This window comes from Fringilla coelebs (assembly GCF_963513975.1).
Source record: "Fringilla coelebs genome assembly, chromosome: Z".
Taxonomy (NCBI): domain Eukaryota; kingdom Metazoa; phylum Chordata; class Aves; order Passeriformes; family Fringillidae; genus Fringilla; species Fringilla coelebs.
The window spans coordinates 10,575,000-10,594,675 of record NC_140031.1 but is presented as its reverse complement, the minus strand read 5'-3'; the positions used below and the strand labels follow the sequence as shown (position 1 = coordinate 10,594,675).

The 19,676-nt window shown below is 44.1% G+C and overlaps 1 protein-coding gene across 1 annotated transcript in view; it reads left to right on the top strand.

The window, feature by feature from the left end:
• GOLPH3 (golgi phosphoprotein 3) overlaps nt 1-18,715 on the top strand; it is an 83,350-nt gene extending 64,635 nt beyond the window's left edge. The window contains exon 5 of the transcript XR_014616909.1: nt 18,245-18,715. The gene's annotated coding sequence lies outside the window, so the exon portion shown is untranslated. The remainder of the gene's footprint in view (nt 1-18,244) is intronic.
• The last annotated feature ends 961 nt before the right edge of the window (nt 18,716-19,676 follow it).

The following is a 19,676-nucleotide window of genomic DNA, read 5'->3' as shown; positions in this document are numbered from 1 at the left end:
AAATCTTTCCACATCCAGTTTTAAAGTGTAAATAAAACATTTGCCTTGTCTGTCCCTTTTCTCATCCTGAGACAATAAAGACCATGTAACTTTTAACTCTTTATGGTAATGAGCAGATAAAACTATCTTAAATGATTTGCTAAAAGATATAGAAATTGGTGGCACAGTGTAGATAGCTTTTAAAGTGCAGGAAGGATGGCAGTGGAAACGTAGGGAGTGCCTCAAAATGGATTTTAATGCTTGCCTTTGGGATCTGCAAACCTGAGCAGTTTCTTGCCTTGGCTGCCTCCCTGTCCTCCATTCCCACCCCTTTCACAAAAATGAGCTATCTGTTGGCTCCCTTCCTTGAGGTGCATTTTTCAGTATGATAATTTGCATTATAAAATACACAGGGATGAATTTACTCCAGTTTTGCTCCCAAAGTCAGGCAGGATTTTAGCGAGTGAGGTTGGAAAAAGAGAGGTAGTGGACCAATCCACAAATATGCCATATTTGATTAATTTATGTGATTAAAAAAAAAAAAAGAAAAGAAACTGGGGGCTTATGGCAAAGAAACTCTTTGAAGTTTTATTTCTGTGACATGTGAGACTGCAGCGTTGCCAATGCTGAAGGTATTTTTCTGTGCCTTGTTTTGAAAGGAAGCTAAACACGACCTTGGGCCTGTGATTGTTGGTAGCTCCTCAATGTATGTTAATTAGTAGACTGTGAGAAAAGTAGTACAGCTGCTCAGAGAACTATATATTCTAATTTTTTAATGTGTTCCAGATATTATCAGTTGTGCCCACAGATCTTTGGTGCAGTTGTGGCTGTGTGGAGGTTGCACGTGTCTGTGTACCTCAGTAAGGCAATTGCATATAGAGTGCTGGCAAAACTGCTACCCCCTCCCACCCAAAAAAAATCCCAAACAACCAAAACCCCCTGTAGGTGATACTTCAAACTTTAACATGAGCTGTGTGTCTCTGCTTTGTCTCAGGCCATGCCAAAGTGAGGAGATAGCACGGAGCAGGTCTGTTGTGTGTGAGGATGCTCCCTCCTGCTTTCATATGCAGATTTTTAATAAAACAAGTATGCATCTCTGCTTCTTGTCATTCCTGTCCCTGCGAAGTTTCATGTCCCTTGCTATCTTCTATCAGTTTTCTGCTCTTTGGTTTTGATGTCTGTTCTTTATAAATCTTCCAGCCTGAAATCTGCCCAGAACTGCCCCCACTCTTCCTTGGCAGGACTAAAGCTCAGCAGCTGCAGACAAAGTGAAGGTAAGAGGAGAAAAATTTCAAATCCTCAGAGAAAAATATGCAAAGCAAAGTTATGCTGCCTTGGGAAGGGGCAGCTTGCTATGGTTCTCCTACAAACACAAGTGCTTGGTGGATTAGCAGATGGAGAGTTTAGATTGTTTTTTCCAGCAGCGTTTGCACTCTAAATATTTATCCACGGTGCACAGGAGCATTGTTCCACCTTTTCAGAGAAGTTGTGCTCAGGTAGGAGGTTTGAGTCCCCCCCTTCCTCCCAAGGGTAATGGGATTTAGATTTGTGATAGCAAGTTTGTGGGTCTTAAACAAAGTTGCTGAGAAGGACTGTTTTAAGCTGTGCTGCTGGTAATCAGTCTGCTTTTGTGAAAGCATAAAGAGACAGATGTTGCAATGCAGGAGTTAAGGCTCCACTGGGTGTTTGCTCGAGGTGTTCTTTCTCCATGGGTGCTGTCATGGGACATGGGGGAGTTCAGGAGGACACGGCTGGACACTCACCCTCCTCATCTCCAGAAAATGAGAGGATTTCTCCTTGCAGAAAGCAGCTTCTGCATGGTGCCATGGAGGGCTTTTTGTCCTGTATGCTCAATTTTCGGTTTTAAAGTGCTGTGCAAAATGACTTCTTTGCTTCCAGCTACAGATTCCGAACTGCAAACCACCCACCGTACAGCTGCTAATGCACAGATTATCTCCACAGCCAACAGCTTTAAGTAATCAAACAGAGATAATTTTACCTCTGTGACCCAACAAATAAACACCAGAATCAGGAAAAATCCTTTCGCCCACACAATCCTACCCAGGCTTTCAAGGGCAGAGTGAAGAGTTTCATCAGAGCCCGCAGACATGTCAAGGTCACCAGGTTTGTCCCATCCTGGATCGATGGTGAGCTGGCAGTGCTGTGGTGTGGGGTGCTCTCAGGAGGTCATGATGCTCTGTAACCTGATGAGACCATCTCTTGCTGCTGCTTCTGCTGCAAAGACATAAAATGAGTGGAGCATGGACTGGAAGTTGTGTTTGCAGTCCCGCTTTCACAGGAAAAACTGTGGTTTGGATAGGCTTTTGTTGATGACTTCAGCCTTCAACTTTCTGTTCTTTGGAAGAACACACATTTCTCACAGCTATCAGGGGTTTAGCACAATTAAGAAAACACAACTGTTACATATTGTAACATCTCATCTGTGGCTTTTTTCTCACTGACCCGTCGCCACCAGTGTTGAGAAAGAGAAGAATTGTAGCCCAGAAGTCATATCAGAAAACATTTTTTTTCACTTTAAAAGTCTGTTTCTTTTTGCTTTTATTTCCCAGATCAGCTAATTGTGACCATTTTCTTAGAAATGAAGTCTTGGTGTTTTTTAAATTTTAGTAAATTCTAGTTGCTCTGAGCTTTCCTTGCCCTTTCCCCCTTTGTTCTAGTAAACTCATTTCCTTATTCCTGTTATTAAGGATACTTAGCATATTGTCATTGTGAAACAGCACTCATTTCTTCATGGAAAGAAGCTGCTTAATGTTTCATGTGTTGCAGTGAATAATTAAATAAAGAAAAATATATTAGCCCACAAAACTAGTTGGCAGCTGAAAGGAAGAATGCATTTGCAGTCTGCTGGGGAAAAGTGACACTCCTGGCTTGGTGTCTTGAAGCACAAGGGTAAGGTTTAAAAGCGAATAGGTCTGGCCTGACATTAAAAAAATCCGGATTTTTTTACTTCCCATGCACTTATAACATTAATCTTTAATTGTCCAATTCTTGAGCTACTGGCTGTGAGATCAGACCTGGAATTGGTGGGACTAAGGAAAACCAGGCTGGTAAGTGGAATGAAATGTCAGCAGGGACCACGACCTTGTGAACTGTCAGGGATGGAAAGGCTGTCAGCACTCAGGCAGGCAGGGGGCCTGGCAGCCTGACAGTGTATGGCATGAGCAGTCTCCATGTAAATAAGGGGTGTTATTGCCCTTCATAGTCCTTTTCACCCTTTCTGGGCTCTACAGTCATTGCACCTTTCCTTTCGGTTTTATAACGCATTTTGAAACACAACGGTTGGGCACTGCAAAAATGGGGTGAAAGACTGGGCAGATGGGACTTCTGTGCTGGGAGAAGATTGACTGCTCCCAAATGGTCTAAATGAGCCATGGAATTTTTTTCTTTCCAAATGAAACCAGAACTGAGCTGTAATTTCTCAGTGACCTTTGCAGTTTTACAAAATGAGATCAGACACTTGCCATCCTCATGGCCGAGAGAGCCTTGTTCTAACAGTAATTCAGGGCCCAGTTACAAACTGGGATCTGTGCTGAGTGTCTTTTTCTTTACCTCCTCCCATCTAGTTTTTCCCCTCACTGCACATATAATCTCAAATGAATAACATGTTTTAGTAGAATTTGCTGAGACCAGAGAGAGAGAGTTGTGTGGAGCAGGAGCTGCCGGTGCCATTGCACATCCCTTTGGGTCTGGTTAGTGTTTGTCTCATCAGCTCAGGTAGGGGCCTTTGTGCTCTTTTTTAGCCTGTCTGCTGACATTTGGAGTCTGGATCCCATAATTTCTGTCTGTATCATGCAATTGCCTTTTGCATTTTCTTTTCTGTGTGTGACCTGCAGCTCTGGCTGTGGTGGGGACACAGTGAGCAGGACTGCAGGGATGGTGTGGATCTGGTGTGCTTGATACTCACCAGAGTGACTGCTAACAACCAGAGAACATCTCACAGCCCTCCAGCCTTCACATGCTCTGCTGCTCTGCCAGTGTGACTGGCCTGACCTCTGCTCAGAGTGAAAGACTGGGTCCAATTCAACTTCTAGCCATGTGGGAAGAGGCCTAGGGAGCTGTTGCAGCAACCTGAAGAGTCTCCAAAATGAGGAGAAAGGGGACATTTTATTTCCAAAAAGACACTTAGAAATTCTTGTCAAGGGTTGCGCTGAACCAGTGCTATTAACTCTTCTTCTGGCTTATCTAAGTACTGCTAAAGTTGTGACCTTTTAGATCATGTCCACCAATTCTTCTCTTTAAATTGACAGATTGGATCATACTTGGTAAGACAGATACAGAAAAGATGAGAAAAACTTTAAAAGGAAATGTGGTTTTTAATTACAATCTCCTGCACCTCATCTTTGATAGCTCATCAGCTTGTGATGGGCTGTATGGCCGAGAGGATAGAGAGGCAGAGAGGATAGTGCCATTTAAAACGTGCTGCTTATTTCACTGGCTTAGACCTTTCCTGTAGACTTGATTCAGCAAGGTAAATAACCACACATCTACTCTGAATTGCATGAATACTACTACTGAAATTAGCGACACTCTTCCAGCAGTTCATTTAGGATGCATGGTTGCAGCTGACCCAATTCCTGCTGAAATAAGTGGAAGAATTTCCCAGTATTCTATAAACCCAGGTCAGGTCCTAAATCCGCTTAACCCTTTGAGTGCCTGCACTGCTGTCTGCTTACCACAGTGTCGTGGTTTGGGAGTGGTACAAATGCTGGCATGCATTGCATTGACCCAAATTTTTTCTGTAAGGTGCACCAAAAGAGGAGCTCTCCTCAGCCCCAAACACGCTGCAGTTCATCTTCTGATGCTGCTCTGTGTCACTGTGTGATTCCTCCCCTGCCTTCACCACTCTTGATTTCATTCAGCAGAATCTGCATCTTCCCTGTGCGGGAGTAACAAGCAGGAGGGGTCACTGTGCTCAAGAATCAGTAGGAAGGCAATGGCAGCCAGACCTGGAAATCCAGTAACCCTGGTACCACTGACCTCAGGATTAAACCCTGCTCACTGAAACATGAGCCCAGGCTGCCAAATTGCCTGTGATAAGCTTTAAAGAACTAGGAATAAAACCATGCCTGCATCTATTTTCTTTGCAGCAACTTTTTAGCTGGAGGCTCATAACTGGCTGCAGCAATGTGAATAGAGAGCCCCCACAAGAGACCTGGCAGCACTCAGCTGTGCTCCAGGATCCCATTCTTGGGGTTTTGTTTGTTTGTCGTCTGGATTAAGGGGATTAAAGACTTAACCTTTGTACAGCCTTTTAAATAATAACTTGTTTGTGCTCGTACTGCATGTCAGGGAAGGATTCCCCCCCCCGCCTCCTGATTTCATGATACAAGTGAAGATCTGAGAGTGGTCAGGCTCATGTAAAGTTGTGTCTTGTGCTTTAATCCCTCCTAAATTTGGCTCAGCGCCCTGTTCTCCGTTTTGTGGTGTTGCTGGGACCAGGGTAGGGTACCTGCTTCAGACCTCTATGCCAGGAGCTGGGAGCTGTCATCTTAGTGGGGGGTCACAGTCTAAGCTGCCAGATCCTCGTCCAGCTGCTGCGCCTCTGGGCTGTGTTTTTTGTAATCAGAAATAAAATTCATGCTGCCAGATGGGACCCTGCTGCATGTCAGACTGTCGCTGGCTGGCTGTGGCCATTCCTTTCCTCCTGCTCCGGAGTGGCTTTTCTAAACAGGTTTCAGAGGTTTGTAGTTCTCACTGCAGCCCTCTGAGTGAGTGGCAGTGTCTTTTTTGAGATTCTTTTGGGATTTTTTTGGGGATTATTCCAACAGTGACTAAAATTTTCAAAAGCATCTAAGTGATTTAACAAATTTATTGGCATGTGTGAAAACAAGACTAAGGAAGACTTGAGAGCTGTATTTAGCTGGAACATTTTTCTTCTACTCCCTGTGCATATTCCACATGCAATTAAGGGAAGACCCAAGGCCACCTTTGGGACCAGCTGGTCCTACCTGAAGGTATATCATCTGCAGGCATGGCCAGGATTTGCTTTCCTCAATACGGTGCAACACCTGCATGGTCTGAGAGATGCCCGGGGGACAGTCAGGCAGACACAGAGATGTGGGTGGCCTTGGCTTTAAGATTTTGTCCTTGGTGCTGCTTCCTTGCAAATAGCACTGAACCAAGAGACTGTACGTGGAGGTGGGAGTTTTAGGGATTGGATTTTTTTGGGGATGGGAGTCCTTGGATGGAGGTGTGTGAGGAAAAGGCATTCCTCTGGCAGTTTTCCCCCTGGCAGGGAGGCTGACCCGCCTGGTTGCCTCATGGGTAAAAGCAGCTCAGTCTTGTGAGTGCTGTTCCTGGAGATGTGGCAGTGCCATTGGATTCCAGTAGATGCAACTGTCAGCATGGCACTCTGCAGACACTTGGTGGGGGGAAAAGAAATCTGTAATTTTGGCTCTTCCTGTTCTCAGTGGACTGGACCTAACAAGGATGATACAACTTTATCACCTGGATCAGGTAACAGCTTTCCCGTCTGGAGTGTCATCACATTCAGTAACTGTTGCCCCCTCCAGCAAACTACAGCTCTTTTCTAGATACAGCAGCCAGTGTAAAAAGTAATTTAAAAGCTACAATACCTAGAAAAGCCATGAATTTACAAGTTTGTATCCAAGATTCTCTACTGTCCAGCCATGCTCAAGACACGAGTGACCATTGCTTTTCCTCCAAAGACAGCACAATACTGTGTCAGGCTCTAGCAAAGGTTGTTACCATCAAGGACTTTACTCTAGGGAAATAGCTCTTAAAAGAACTGCCTCAATATTGCCTAAAAATGTACTTTAAAGAGAATCCTTAATCAAAGTGATGTAACAACAGGAGTATTTACTTTTCTACTCGACCCTGGAACAGATAAGTCACAGAGACGTAACCGTTTTCTGCATTTTAGAGGTGATTTTATCTTGCAAGAAATTTGCCCTACCCTACTTAAATTTAGAAGATGTGAGTCCCCTTGTGTCTTCTGCACAGCAAAGGGAATACAGGCTGAGCTTGAGCAATACATGTTAAATTTGCCAGCAGTTCTCTACTGCAATAAATACCTCTTGCAACATAACACTGAAATCTGTGGATTGCAAGCCTGTGCTTTCTGGAGTATAATATACTTCATCCACTCCACCAAATGCCCATAAGGAAATTGTAAGTGAAATTAAACCACAATATATGAGTGTGAACTTGCACAGACAGTTGATTTAGGACAAAAGCACCTCATTCTGGCTCCCGACTGTACAATTTTCAGAAGCAATTCACAGCAAGTACGTAATAGTCAAATAAGTTGGGTTGGACATTAAGCTATGTGGTGGGTAACATGAAGAAATAGATGGAAATGTGGTTACAAATTTGAAACATTATCTTTGGAAACTCTGTGTAGCATTTTTGAGAGCTCCACTTGACCTACAACTGCTGGTTAGAGGCAGTAAAAGTGATATAAAGGCAGTGAAAATGAATTAATTTGAAAAGTCTAAGTGAATATTAATAGGACCTGCTATATGCAACAATTTGCAAGCGTGTCTGGCATTTATAGATGAACTGTGCTGTTTGTTACATATTACATTAAAGAAGAATCCTGAACCAACATATCAAAATGTCAAACTAACACTGCATTTTTCTTTGATCTCCTTTTTTGTTAAAATGAATTATTGATAGCCTTTTCTGTGGCTGACAGGAGAGAGTTCTGATTTTTATTTGCGTACTAGATCAAACCTCCTATTCCTTCTGTAGACAAAGGTCTTTACAACAACATCTAGATATGGTATGTGCAATTGCAGAGCTCAGATTCTTTCTAGCAGGGAATGCTCTCCCCACCCATCCCGTGCTGCTGTGATTTCTTAGGCTGATATTTTCATTGGACGTCTTTAAGCAAATACACAGCCCACCCTGGAGCCAGCGGTCAGGACAAGGGTGCAATGGCTTTGTGTGGGCCCACAGACCACAGTGGTGGTGGGTGTGCAGCTCCACAGAGGGATCAGGAGCTGGTTTCCCAGGATCTGTGGAGAAAAACCTGTTTGTCTTTTCAGTGATGAGGCTTGGGGAAGGTGTTTTCCAGAGCGAGGTTAGATTTATGCCAGGTTTCAGGGAGATGGGGTGTATGGTTCTGGGAAGTTTTGGTGGTACCAGAGGATAACAACATCTCTATTATCCACCATCACCTGGTCTGAACATCAGTAAAGCCTTGGTCACTGCCAGAGCTCTCAGCTGCTCTGAGTTCTGTGGTTTGCAAAACTCTGTCCAAATGTCACCTGAATTATAGTTCCAGCAGTCATGTGCTTCTTAAGGATCCACCTCCCTCCTGGAACTTGGCAGCCCCCAAACCTCTGTGCTGCACTTCACCTGCAGATGTATAAGTGGTTTTGGCTTGTTTTCTTTTGAGGACAGAAGATTCTGTCAGAGAAACAAAGCTTCCTCCTCATGGTCTCCTGTTTATCCTGTTTAGCATTTTTAATTGCATCCAAAAGATGCTGCTTGAGTTTGGCAGCTGTTGGGGCTCTTCCTCCAACATCTCTGGGTTTATTCAGGCACAAGAAAGGATTGTGCAAATTGTAGCCATAAGGCTCATGAAAGATTTTAGATTTGCATGGATTTAAATTGTTTCACTTGGTTTAAGTCAGAATAAATTGACTGGAAATGTGGGTGAGGGTGGCCCTAGGCAGAATGCTGCATAGAGGACAGAGGGGACACACTTATCTACTTATACTCCCCCATCCCCAAATGTGTTTCTGTTGCCTGCATCCCATTACAGATTTGAGAAACGCATTTCCCTCCCTGCAGTTGTGGAATGGGGGACCAGCAACCCTTGTCTTTCTGTGCCTCGAAGGAGATGCAGAGCCTGTGAGTGCTTTTCCCTGCCTTCTGCTGTCTCTCAGCCAGCAGGTCTGCTAGCTTTCTTCATGCTTTAATCAGGTTTTTTCTCTCCGTTCTGCTGACCCAGTTTAGGCTCTTTGAAGGCTCGGCAGAGCTCCCCCGCGGCTGCGGCTCTGCCTTCGGGGGACGTGGATGGGCGGCGGAGCTGAGCCGGCGAAACGGCAGCAGCAGCCCTCAGCCCAGGGGAGGAGGGTGCTTTTGGAGGTGTAGGTCTCCTTGGTTTGCTCCCCTGGGCGCATCTGGGGTGCTTGTTTTTCTCTCTTAACTGCTGCATATGGTGTGCTGTTTTCTGTTAGGTTGTTGGTGTTTTCTTGTAGGTTTTTTTTTTTAATTTAATTTTTTTTAGTTTTTGAAAAGGAGGTTTCATTTCAAGGCTGCTGGAGCAGTCTGCAGTGGGGTTTCAGACACGCGTGCTCACACTTCGTGCCTTAATAGCACCTGACATAACCTGGTCACAGACACAAGCCAGGCAGATTATCCATCCCCCACTGCTGCTCTGTCCCCTCTCCCGTCCCCTTTATGTAGGGCATCCTCTATCTCAGGCAGCATCCCCTGCCTGAATCCCTTGAGGAGCCTGACGAGAGCTCTCCCGGCCTCCCCTTTTTATCCTGGGGTCTCAGTTTCGTGTTCAGGTGCTGAATTTGTGGCTCTTTTCTCTGTGTGTGGGTGGGGATGCCGGCTTTGCTCCGACTGCACAGGGATGATTGCAGCTCTGCTGTAATAATTACATGAGCCAGGCTGAGGAGTGATGGTAGGGGAGAGGATCTGCGTGGTGGGATGACTCAGGGGTGGGATGATGCAAGCCTGGGCCCTGACTTTCTCTTTGCAGGCTGCAGAAACTTCTCTCCAAAAAGCTGGCGTCTAGGTGGGGAGTGATTTACCACATGGCTGCCAGTATCCATTCCCTCTGCTTGGCACTGGCCCCACTTGTTACTGCAAAGGCCTACAGGAAAAGCATGAGGCCATTTGTTTTCATGGTTTTTGTTGGTATTTGGTGGTTTCCTGCCTGGCTGAAGGATCTCAGGTGGTGTAGGAGGAAAATAAGGACCTGTCTTCATAAGATGCTGTTCGTGTTGAATTCCCGGACAGTTTACTTTTTGGAACTTTTATTACAAATTGATTTTATTTAATCCCATGTCCCATGAACCTAGAAGAGTAATTTTGGCTTGCATCCAGATTTACTTTAACCTGCGTAGCCATTTAACTTATGTTGACATTCTTTGGGATATCAGAGGGTCTTCAGTATAAATCTGGTCTGGTGCTGTGGCTTTCAGCACAGGAGACACCGCTTTGTGTTTCCTTTGCCATACTTATGGTTTTTTCATGGCTGGTAGGTTAAATCATGCAGGCAGGAGGTCACCCAGATGGGGACTCCTCGTAGCTGCCCTTCTGTAGCACTCCTGGTCTCGCCCTTCTGCACACTGTTTCTTGGTTTGTGGCCACTCTGCAGAGACTGTTCATAGCCCATCCCTCCTTCTCCTAAAGGCTTCTTTAGGTCCAAGCACTCAACCCTGTAGGAAATGGCACAGAAAGATGGACTTTTGGGTCTGCCTGGTGGTTGGCAGGTAGAAACCAGCTTGTTCCAGCCTGGGGCATTTCCCATATGAGTGCTTTGCTGTTCAGGTTCTCTGTATGGACAGTTGTGTGCAGGAGATGCCATCCCTGTATATTAAAGCAGAAAGTGCCTTTGTATCTGTTGTACAGATGACGTATTCTTATTTTGTAACCTCTCTTTTTGCCTGTCCCTTGTCTTCTCCTACATCTTCATGGGGCTAATTTTAAACACTGGACCTCTTTCTTCTAAATTCTGTTGCTGTTTTCCTCGTGCATATTTGTTATTCAGTGAATAAAACAAGGAACTTCTGAAAATTAGTGTGAGTTGTATTTGTTAAAGTGGGTAGGTAGTGGCTCTGGAAGTTTTCCCACCGGGTTATTTTGGTCCTGGCCCTCAGGAGCTGAGCTGCTGGCAGGGCTGGGCTGCGCCAGGGCGCCTGGTGGTTTGTGGTACACACACAGGCTCTGCAGCAGACCCCTGGCTTCATCTTTCACTTGAGATTGTGCCAGAATTTAAGCTCTGCAGTGAAAGAAAGTGCAAAAACCCTTCTCCACACACATGGTAGTAATACTTTAAGTATATTTATAGAAAGGGCTGGTATTTTTTCCTGTTGGTGTTAAATTATGGTAAGAAGGATAGAAGTGTTACTACAATGCAGTTCTTCATCTCCTCAGAGCATTTATTCTCTGCTGTGTAACAACTCTGTGTGATACTGATGTTGTATGGTCATTTTTGGATCATTGCTCTCCTGTGGTCTAGGCACAGGTCTTGGAAACCCCTCTGTGCCACCACATTGCTTACCTGAGGGATTATCAGTTGGGTTTGTGTGTTTGTCACACAGATTTGAGAGTTGTGTGGGGCTAAGGCAGGGGTAAGACATGGCATTGGTTTTGGACTGATCCTGCATGGACTCAAGCAGAACCAAGCCCTGAGATCAGGTGCTTTGCACTGCCACCACAGCAGAAGAGACTAGCAGGAGCAGCTCAGCTCTTCTGCCAGTGTCCTAGTGCTTTAAATTTTAGTAATTTCTCCAAGAATCAGCTGTTCATATTTTTTCCCCCCTGTGCAATGGCTGACTTCTTAAAAGCAGAGGATTGATTTCTTGCAGGCTGTGTTTTCTGTGGTTTTATTAATTTGATCAGTTTACAGGTGTGTGTATATATGTGGCGTCACCTGACCAAAAATAAATGCTGTCAGAACTTTTGCTCCTGCATTCAGGGCATAAAATCCGGCAGTGCTTTGAGCAGCTCAGGTAGCCTTAACACTGGTGAATAGAAAATTCTGGTCAATTGTTCCTTCAAAAAGCCACCTTTCTTTTCGAGCAGCTCAGACATGCACTCAGATATATAATACAGGCAGCAGAACCGAGCTGAAATTAATCCAGTCTGTAGTTCCTACAGTGACAAAATGTCTGGAAAACTTCGTAGCAGGTTGCCCCAAGATGGCACTCTGTGTGCATGTCATGCTAAAATAATCTTATGGTTCTGAAAGACCATCTTTATGAACTGCATATGTCTCTTCCTGGGGAGGTAAGGTGCAAGCCAGAGGTGACAGGCATGCAGCAAATATTGTCACACAGCCCTTGAGTGATGGTCAGTGAGGGCATCAGAGGTGATGCAGGCAGAGATAGGAGGATCACAGCAGAAAGGGAACTAGTGGTTTGTGACCAGAACATGACCTAATTTTACATGCTTTTTTTGTATTGATAAGGTGGTGTAATTTCCAGATATGCATAATATTTAATGCAATTGTTTTGCTATTCCTTAATCTCCTCTGGTGCAGGGTGCAATTCTTTGAATGGGAAGGGAATCCTGCCTTAAGCAAAATCTGACTGCTGAGGAAGCAGCATTTCCAAGGGGTAGGTCCAAAATAATAAAATAACTGCTCTTCTTTTGATAGTGGAAAAACTGCTGAACTATTAAAAAAAAAGTGCCAGGATCGAGGGGAAAATGGGGTCCTTTAACTTTGAGATGATAGTATCATAGTTTGGCTTGAGTTGGAATGGACCTTAAAAATCATATCATTCCAACCCCTCTGCCCTAGGCAGGGATACCTTTCCCATGAGCAGGTTGCTCAAGGCCCCTTCCAGCCTGCCCTTGGACACTTCCAGGGATGGGGCACCCAGAACTTCTGTGGGCAACCTGTGCCAGGTGCCTCACCACTCTCACTCTACTATTTTTTCCTAATACCTAATTTAAACTAAATCTTCTCTTTCAGTTTGAACCATTTCCACTTGTCCTATCATTCCAGGCTGTTGTAAATAGTCCTCCTCCATTTTCTTGGCTCCCTTCAGGTACTGGAAGGCCACAAGAAGGTCACCCTGAAACGTTCTCCTTTCCAGGCTGATAAACCTCAGCTCTCTCAGCCTTTCCTCACAGCCAAGGTGCTCCATCCCTCTGATCACTCTCAGTGCCCTCCTCTGGGCTGACTCCAGCAGGTCCCTGTCCCTCCCGTGCTGGCAGCCCAGCTCTGGATGCAGTGCTCCAGGTGGGTCTCAGCAGAGCAGAGCAGAGGGGCAGAATCCCCTCCCTGCCCTGCTGCCCACGGGGCTCTGGATGCAGCCCAGGATACATTAGGCTAAATTTTGGAAATTTTTCAGCCAAAGGGGATTAGCCAAATTTATATTTTAATGAATGGAAGATTGCCAAATATGTTTAACTTTGTTTGGTGTCTTAGGTAGCATGTGAGGGGCTTTTTTGTTTCACCTTGCAAAATAATATTTTTGATTCTGCTTTAATGTTTTTCCTTGTCTATCCGAAAAACTGGAAAAGAAAATGAAAATAATTAAAGTTTTCTCCTTATTCAGTTCCTCTGTAGCTGTCATTTATAATTCTTTAATGATGTACATGCTTTGAATAAACCATGTATTTCAAAATGGTTTGTGGAAGGAAAAAATCCTTTCACATTTTCGCATTGTATTTTTTATAATAACTTTTATCAACCTATGACTGAAAATTTGTCTCCACTTTGAAACTTTCTGTAATGGACTGAGATAAAATCTAATTCTGCACTTCACATACTCCATGGGCCAAACAGATCCTTCATTTAATTAATTCCATTAAGTGGGTTTTGCAGAGAAAGGAGTAATTTACAGGAAGCTCTTGGCCCCAAACCCCGTTCCAAGCGACTGGCAAATTAGGTATGGCACAGGCATGTGGCAGTGGGTGCAGCCTCCTTCTCAGGGGTGGAAGATGAACCCTTGAGGGTTGGGATGTTTTCTGGAGCACAGGGACGTTACCCAGCAGTGCTGCTGCCCTCTGAGCCCGCTCAGGTGCTCGCCCTCGGTGCGTCACCCCCGGGACGCCGCCTGCGCTGATGCAGACACTGATTGTGCTGCTCCACGGCCTTGGCAGTGCTCACTAACCTGGATTTGATGTGGCATGACAAGACACCAACTTCTGCTCTGGCAGCGAGGCTGTTCACGTGCAGTGCAGCCTGCCAGGGTCTCCCAGGATGCTCACGCCGGATCCGTGCGTAATGGCCTTGTGCAGTTAAGTGGAGCACACTGTCTGAGATGAAAGTCGAATTTCAGAGCAGGCTTGTTTCCCTCCCCTCCCTCTCCCTGCACCAGTGTCCCTTTCACCAGCACAACGGGATGTCTTCCTGCTTCCCCATCGCTCCCCAAAACACACAAGCCCTCCTTCCTGTGTGGTGTAACTAATCTGGTTTGCTGACTGAGATCTGCCGGGGCCTTTAAAGTGATGCCAGCTACTCTGTACTCAGTGTAGCATGGCAGCATTTCAGAGTGAAGCTAAAAATCCAAATCCAATAAGCAAGGAAATAACCATAAAGAAGAAGCCCTGATTTCCATTCTGTCCATCAGCTTGCTGCCTGATGGGGCAGCTTTGCACTAAAAGTTGGCCATGGACCATATGTTAGAAGTATGAAGACCTCTTTTTTTCCTACTTTTTTCCTCTTTAAGCTCAAATCTATGAAGAGATGCATTTTTTAAAATCCTATAGGAAAATCACATTATTTTCAGGGATGAGCTCTCAGGCAGTTTGGATTCCTTTTTCTCTCTGTTGGGATTAGCAAACAGCAGCAAAACTCACACTTCTCTTCCTAAATCCCCCTTCAAAATGGAAGGAAGGTTACCCAAGCTCAGGTTTTGTTCTTTTGAGATTTAACTGAAAGAGAGTTTCAGTGAGGGGGTTGTGATCCTGTAAGGTGCTAGCTTTCATGAAAATTAGCAGAACAATTTTGTGAAAAATATTTGCATTTCAAGCGAATGCAGATTAATAAGACTTTTACAGTGAAAAAGACTTTTATGGTTTTGTTAAAAAACAGGTTAAATGATTTCTTGTTTGTAAGTTTGTGGAGAGAAGAGGACTTTGCAAAAAAGCATTAAAGAATCCCCAAAACTACAGAACCTCATGTGGGGGAAAAGGATATGACAAAAACCCAGAGTAATGGGGGACACCATCCATCGTGCCAGAATGGGTCCTGGAAGCAGGGAAATGCTTGCTTTTGGAAAAGAATGGAACAGGTGCTGGAAACTCTGTGGCTCTCTAAAATGGCAGAGTGATGTTCTCTTCTGCCAGAGCATTCCAAGGGAAAACTGCTCTTATATGGTTTCATCAGGCCAATTTTAACTTTTATTTTATTTTTATTGTACAAAACAAATAAAGAAATTTGCCAGTGTAGGGAGGATTAAGAGTGGATAATCCATTTTTGTGACTCATTCTGATAAGAAAGGAGCTCATCAGCTCCCTGTAGCCTTGCATCTGAAGACAGTTGCTGACAGATTGCACAAAATATGTCCCTGCATTTTTAGGACCCCGAGACAGCATCTTGCAAGGAGATAAAACTAAATAAAACCTGACAAACCATCTTTGTACTGGAGAGATGAGAGGAAAAATGAGATACTTTATGTTAGAGGATTTGAATGTGAAGCTATGAAGAAGGGCATTGAGTTATAACTTAAACTCCTTAAATGTTCTCTTGAACATGAAGGATCCCAGTTAATTAAAAGTTATTGCATAACTGCTGCTGGGGAGTGAAAAGTTTATTTTTAATTATACTGTCTTACATAATGGTTACACGATGACAGAGGCAGAGAAAGCGATTTAAGTATACTTTTTTATTACAGTGAAATTAAAAAGTGAGGTGTTGATGCATTAATTCATCCCTGACTTGTCCCTGGATCTGTTTCATGATCTCTGCTTCAGCACACGGTTTTTGAGGACAGTGTCTGTTTGTTCTGGACGTGTACAGCCCACGGCTGTGATGACGACTTCTTGAGCATGGTATTCATCATGATAATAAATAATCTTGTCCACTTTCAGCTTCTCCTTTGATCTTAGAATGTTTTGGCCAGCAGACTGGTACACATGCATCTGTAACTAATATGCCAACAAATCACATCTATAATTTATTGTAATCGTGGAAAACCTATTTCAGCTGGATGATTTCTTAAGTAATTTATTTAACTCTGGCTATAGGACTGTATTTTCTGCCTTGATACTGTTGGCTTTAAAAGCTGAGCATGCAACAGTACAATTAAGTATTTTTTTTAACGAGAAACAGCATCTACAGAAATGTAGGAAACACAGAAAGGGAAAGTAAGATAGAAGGGAACTGAATATTTGTGTGTAACGTAAGTAAAAGAGAGCCTTGTTTTCTGTCTAGCTTAAAAATATCTCCTATGAAATACTCCCTTCCCTCTTTGAAGGGAGTGTGTGCATGTGCCTTGTCAGTGTTTGCCAGCACTGGAGAGGTACCACTGTGGGGCTTTGGGTCATTAGAACTTTCCTTGCCTCTCCATGCTCAGGGAAGGGGCTGCTGGAGGCAGGAGGGCTCTGCTTCAGCCCCTGCTCCATCTACAGCCCCTCTGTGGGGCCTTGATGGCTGAAATGTTGTGTCCTGAAGTGTAATGTTCAATTTATCTCAACAAAACACCTGTCTGGAGGGGCCACCGCCAGCTGACCAGGCTGAACAAAAAAACAGACCAGAAAACCTCAGCTTGCAGAGTGGTCCTGGGTTCACCCTTGTTGGACTTTAAAAGGCTTGTTTCTGGCCATGAACAAACTACTGTCCATTTACTTCTGCTCTGAGAAGCACCTTTCCTACAAAAGGACTCATGATGATGATTATTGTTGAGCTGGCCTATATTGTGTAGGGTTTTTAAGCTAAATTATGATAGACACCATAAGAGCTCTAAAGAAATCTGGTGTGAGACTCCTCTGCTTTTTGGCTTTGGCCTGCCCTTCCCCCTCTTCAAATTCTGTGATTTCTGGAAGTGCCTAAGAATTTTTTGAGTTACAGAGGACAAGCTGGAATTGATTTACCACCTGACTTAGTGGGGCTTTGAACAGAAACTTATGGCTATTGAGTATTTCTGGCAAAGTCTTGTCAGAGATTTAGAGCTTGCCTTGTAAATGCATTTATTAATTAATGTCTGCTTCTCTTTCATGGCTTTGGCTATTATTTTTTTTTTTAATGGAAGCCATCACAAGGGTTTAATTGGAGTGATTTTTAAATTATTTTGTCTTAGAAGTATTTGTCAGGGAAAAAGCATGTGAAATTGAATGGATGTAAAAATTAATAACATCAGATCCTTTCAATAAAAGGGAATTAATGCAATGAAGATATGCAATATCAGGTTGTATCTGTGGGGTCAGATATGCAGAGATCCCTGTCTGAGGTACATGAAATCATGAATTTAGAAGGAATGACAATATTGTCTGTTGTTGATGTTACAATATGCTTTCATCCTGTTGTTTGGTGGAGTGGTTAACACTCGGGGGTACCATGTGCCTGGGGTTATCATGTATGAACAGCAGGCTTGTGCACTGCCCTTCCCTCTCATGGTTGCCCAGCTATCTTCAATTGTCATCTAAGTACAAAGCCCGAAACTCAGTAATTTGATTGTTCATTTGTAAGCTTTTTATGTAAGTATGTTCTTCTTATGTCCTTTAGAAGGGCTTAATTAAACTCTTTTAGGGTAGCTGGAAAAAGTAGGACAGGAAGGCAGGATGTCAAGTAACTCTTCAAACCAGTCTGATCTCCCATGACCAGAGTAGGTTCTGGAAACCCTGGACTGGGATTAAGATACCTGCATGATTTTGAATGCTAGAATCCTGCATCTTTGTTTTGGCAAATATCAGGCATGTATTACATGTTGTTTATCATAATTTTCCTTAAATATTAGTGGGGAGTGTGTGCCAATTGTGAAACTGAAAGAAGAGGCTTAATGGAGAGGCCAGAGATGGTGTTGGGGGTGGGACTTGATGGGTGGAATGGTTCAGCTCCACATCCTCAAACTCCAGAAATATGCTGCCTGGGGAAGACATACAAAGGAGCTGCAGCAAGCAGCAAATAACCCCTGGAAATACGTGATGGTGTGCAGTTGGGTATATGGTGTTAGATGCAGCATTTGGGCATTACAGGATGGGGATGCAATAAACGACTGCAGAGAGCAAATACTGCTGAGCCCTGACAAACCTCATCTGTTGGCCAGCACACCAGAAGAAGCATTGCCTTCTCAAAGGCACTTTGCTTTTTCTTTCCTCTTTGTTAATTAGATGCAAGAAAAGAGTAAGTCTGTTTTAAACACTGGCTTACCGAGCTCAGCCCTGAAAATTGAAATCTGTCTGCAACTGGGAGTTGCTGGCTTCTGCTCCATGGTTCTCTGGGGAAGAGCTGCTCACTCTCACAGCTGGTTTCCCTGGGCCTTGGCTGAAAATCCTCTGCTGCTGCTGCCTCCTTGTGCCTGTGTTTATCCCAGGGGAAGGCAGTTGGTGTCCTGCTTCCTTTCTGGCATTTTCACATGGGAGGCTTGTAAGTTTTAGATCAACTAGAAACCAAGACTGGGTAGAACTTAGATTCATTTGAGAGGTTTTCTTTTTTTTTTTTTTTTTCCTGTTTTTTGTTAGGTCGGTTTTGTTTTTTGTTTTTTGGTTTTTTGGGGTGGGGGAGGTTTGGCAGGGGAAGGGCAGTGGCCACTGATTTCCTAATTTGTTTTTCTAACTTGTGAATTTCCACCCCCCTAAATGTAACCAGAAAGGAGGCGGCATCACTTGGCAAAGGAACATTTAGGTTAAGTTTCGTTTTGCTGGAAATGTTTTTTCTTAGTTGTTAAAAACAGATTGAGGCTTTTGACACAATGTGGTGTCCAGCCCAAGTGTGGCTGGCAGGGAACACTTCATAGGGGGGTGCCAGATGTTTTTCTCTGCCTCCGGGGAATATCTTTGAAAATACTCACCCTTCTGGTGAGATCTGCTGCTGCACAAACTGCAGAAACTTAGAGGGATCCCAAACGTTTGTGCTGCCTGTGGACACTGAACTGGTGCTCTTGTACACCCAGAGCTCAGTAGGAAGCCAGGGGATCTTCTGTCTTGATCTGAAGCTCCGTGACCAGACGTGTCTCTGACTCATCATCTCCAGTGCACGGCTTCTGCAGATTATGTGAATTTCCTGTGAGTCTGTAACCAAGGTAATGGCACTCGTTGTCAGTGGTGGAGCTGGCTGTCCTGTCTCACTCATGGATTTTCTTTCTGATGGTACTTTGGGAATGGTCGTCTCTGGCTGAATGACACGATCTCTGTTTTGCTTGGTGATTGAAAATGTCTGGTTTGCTCTTGAAATCAGAGCTGAAACTTTTCTTCCACTGATGTTTGCCTTACCCATGCCTAGCTGCTGTTAGACGGGTATTGACTTCAGCTCTGTGAATATCTGTTTTTCTGCACTGTGCTTTGGGGTCAGTATGGAAAAAAAATATGTCTGCGTTCTTAGAGAGAGCACAGCCTTCTGTGGGAGTGCTCTCAGCCTTGTAGGGATTTGTGTCTGTCTTCTGGTGGGTGTCTGTTTTTGCTTTGAGGAGATTTCTGGATCAGAAAGTCAACAAAATGTAGGTCCAGAGGGATAATGGGAGTTGTGGGATCCAGTTGCCCATCTTAAAGCAGAACAATATGCTTATTTAGCCTATTCTTCAAAAAACCTAAGGCAAAATCATCTTCTACTTGCTTGCTCCACTGCCCTGTCCTTGCAGGTTTTTCTAGTGTGTAGCCTAGATATTCCTTGCTGGCAATTAAGCTGATTAATTTTTGGTTTACTCTCAATGGACATATAGTACAATTCACTGCTGTCATTTTTGCAGCCTTACACAGCTTTGAAGACTTAATGTGTTCAGTCCTCTCTTTCTGAGCATACACACACTCCTTTCTTTGAGCCTTTCCACAGAGGGACACCCACTCCTGCAATAAAATATCCAAAATCTGGAATATCTCTCTTGGTCACCTACTAGGTTGTCTGGGAATCTTTCTTACTG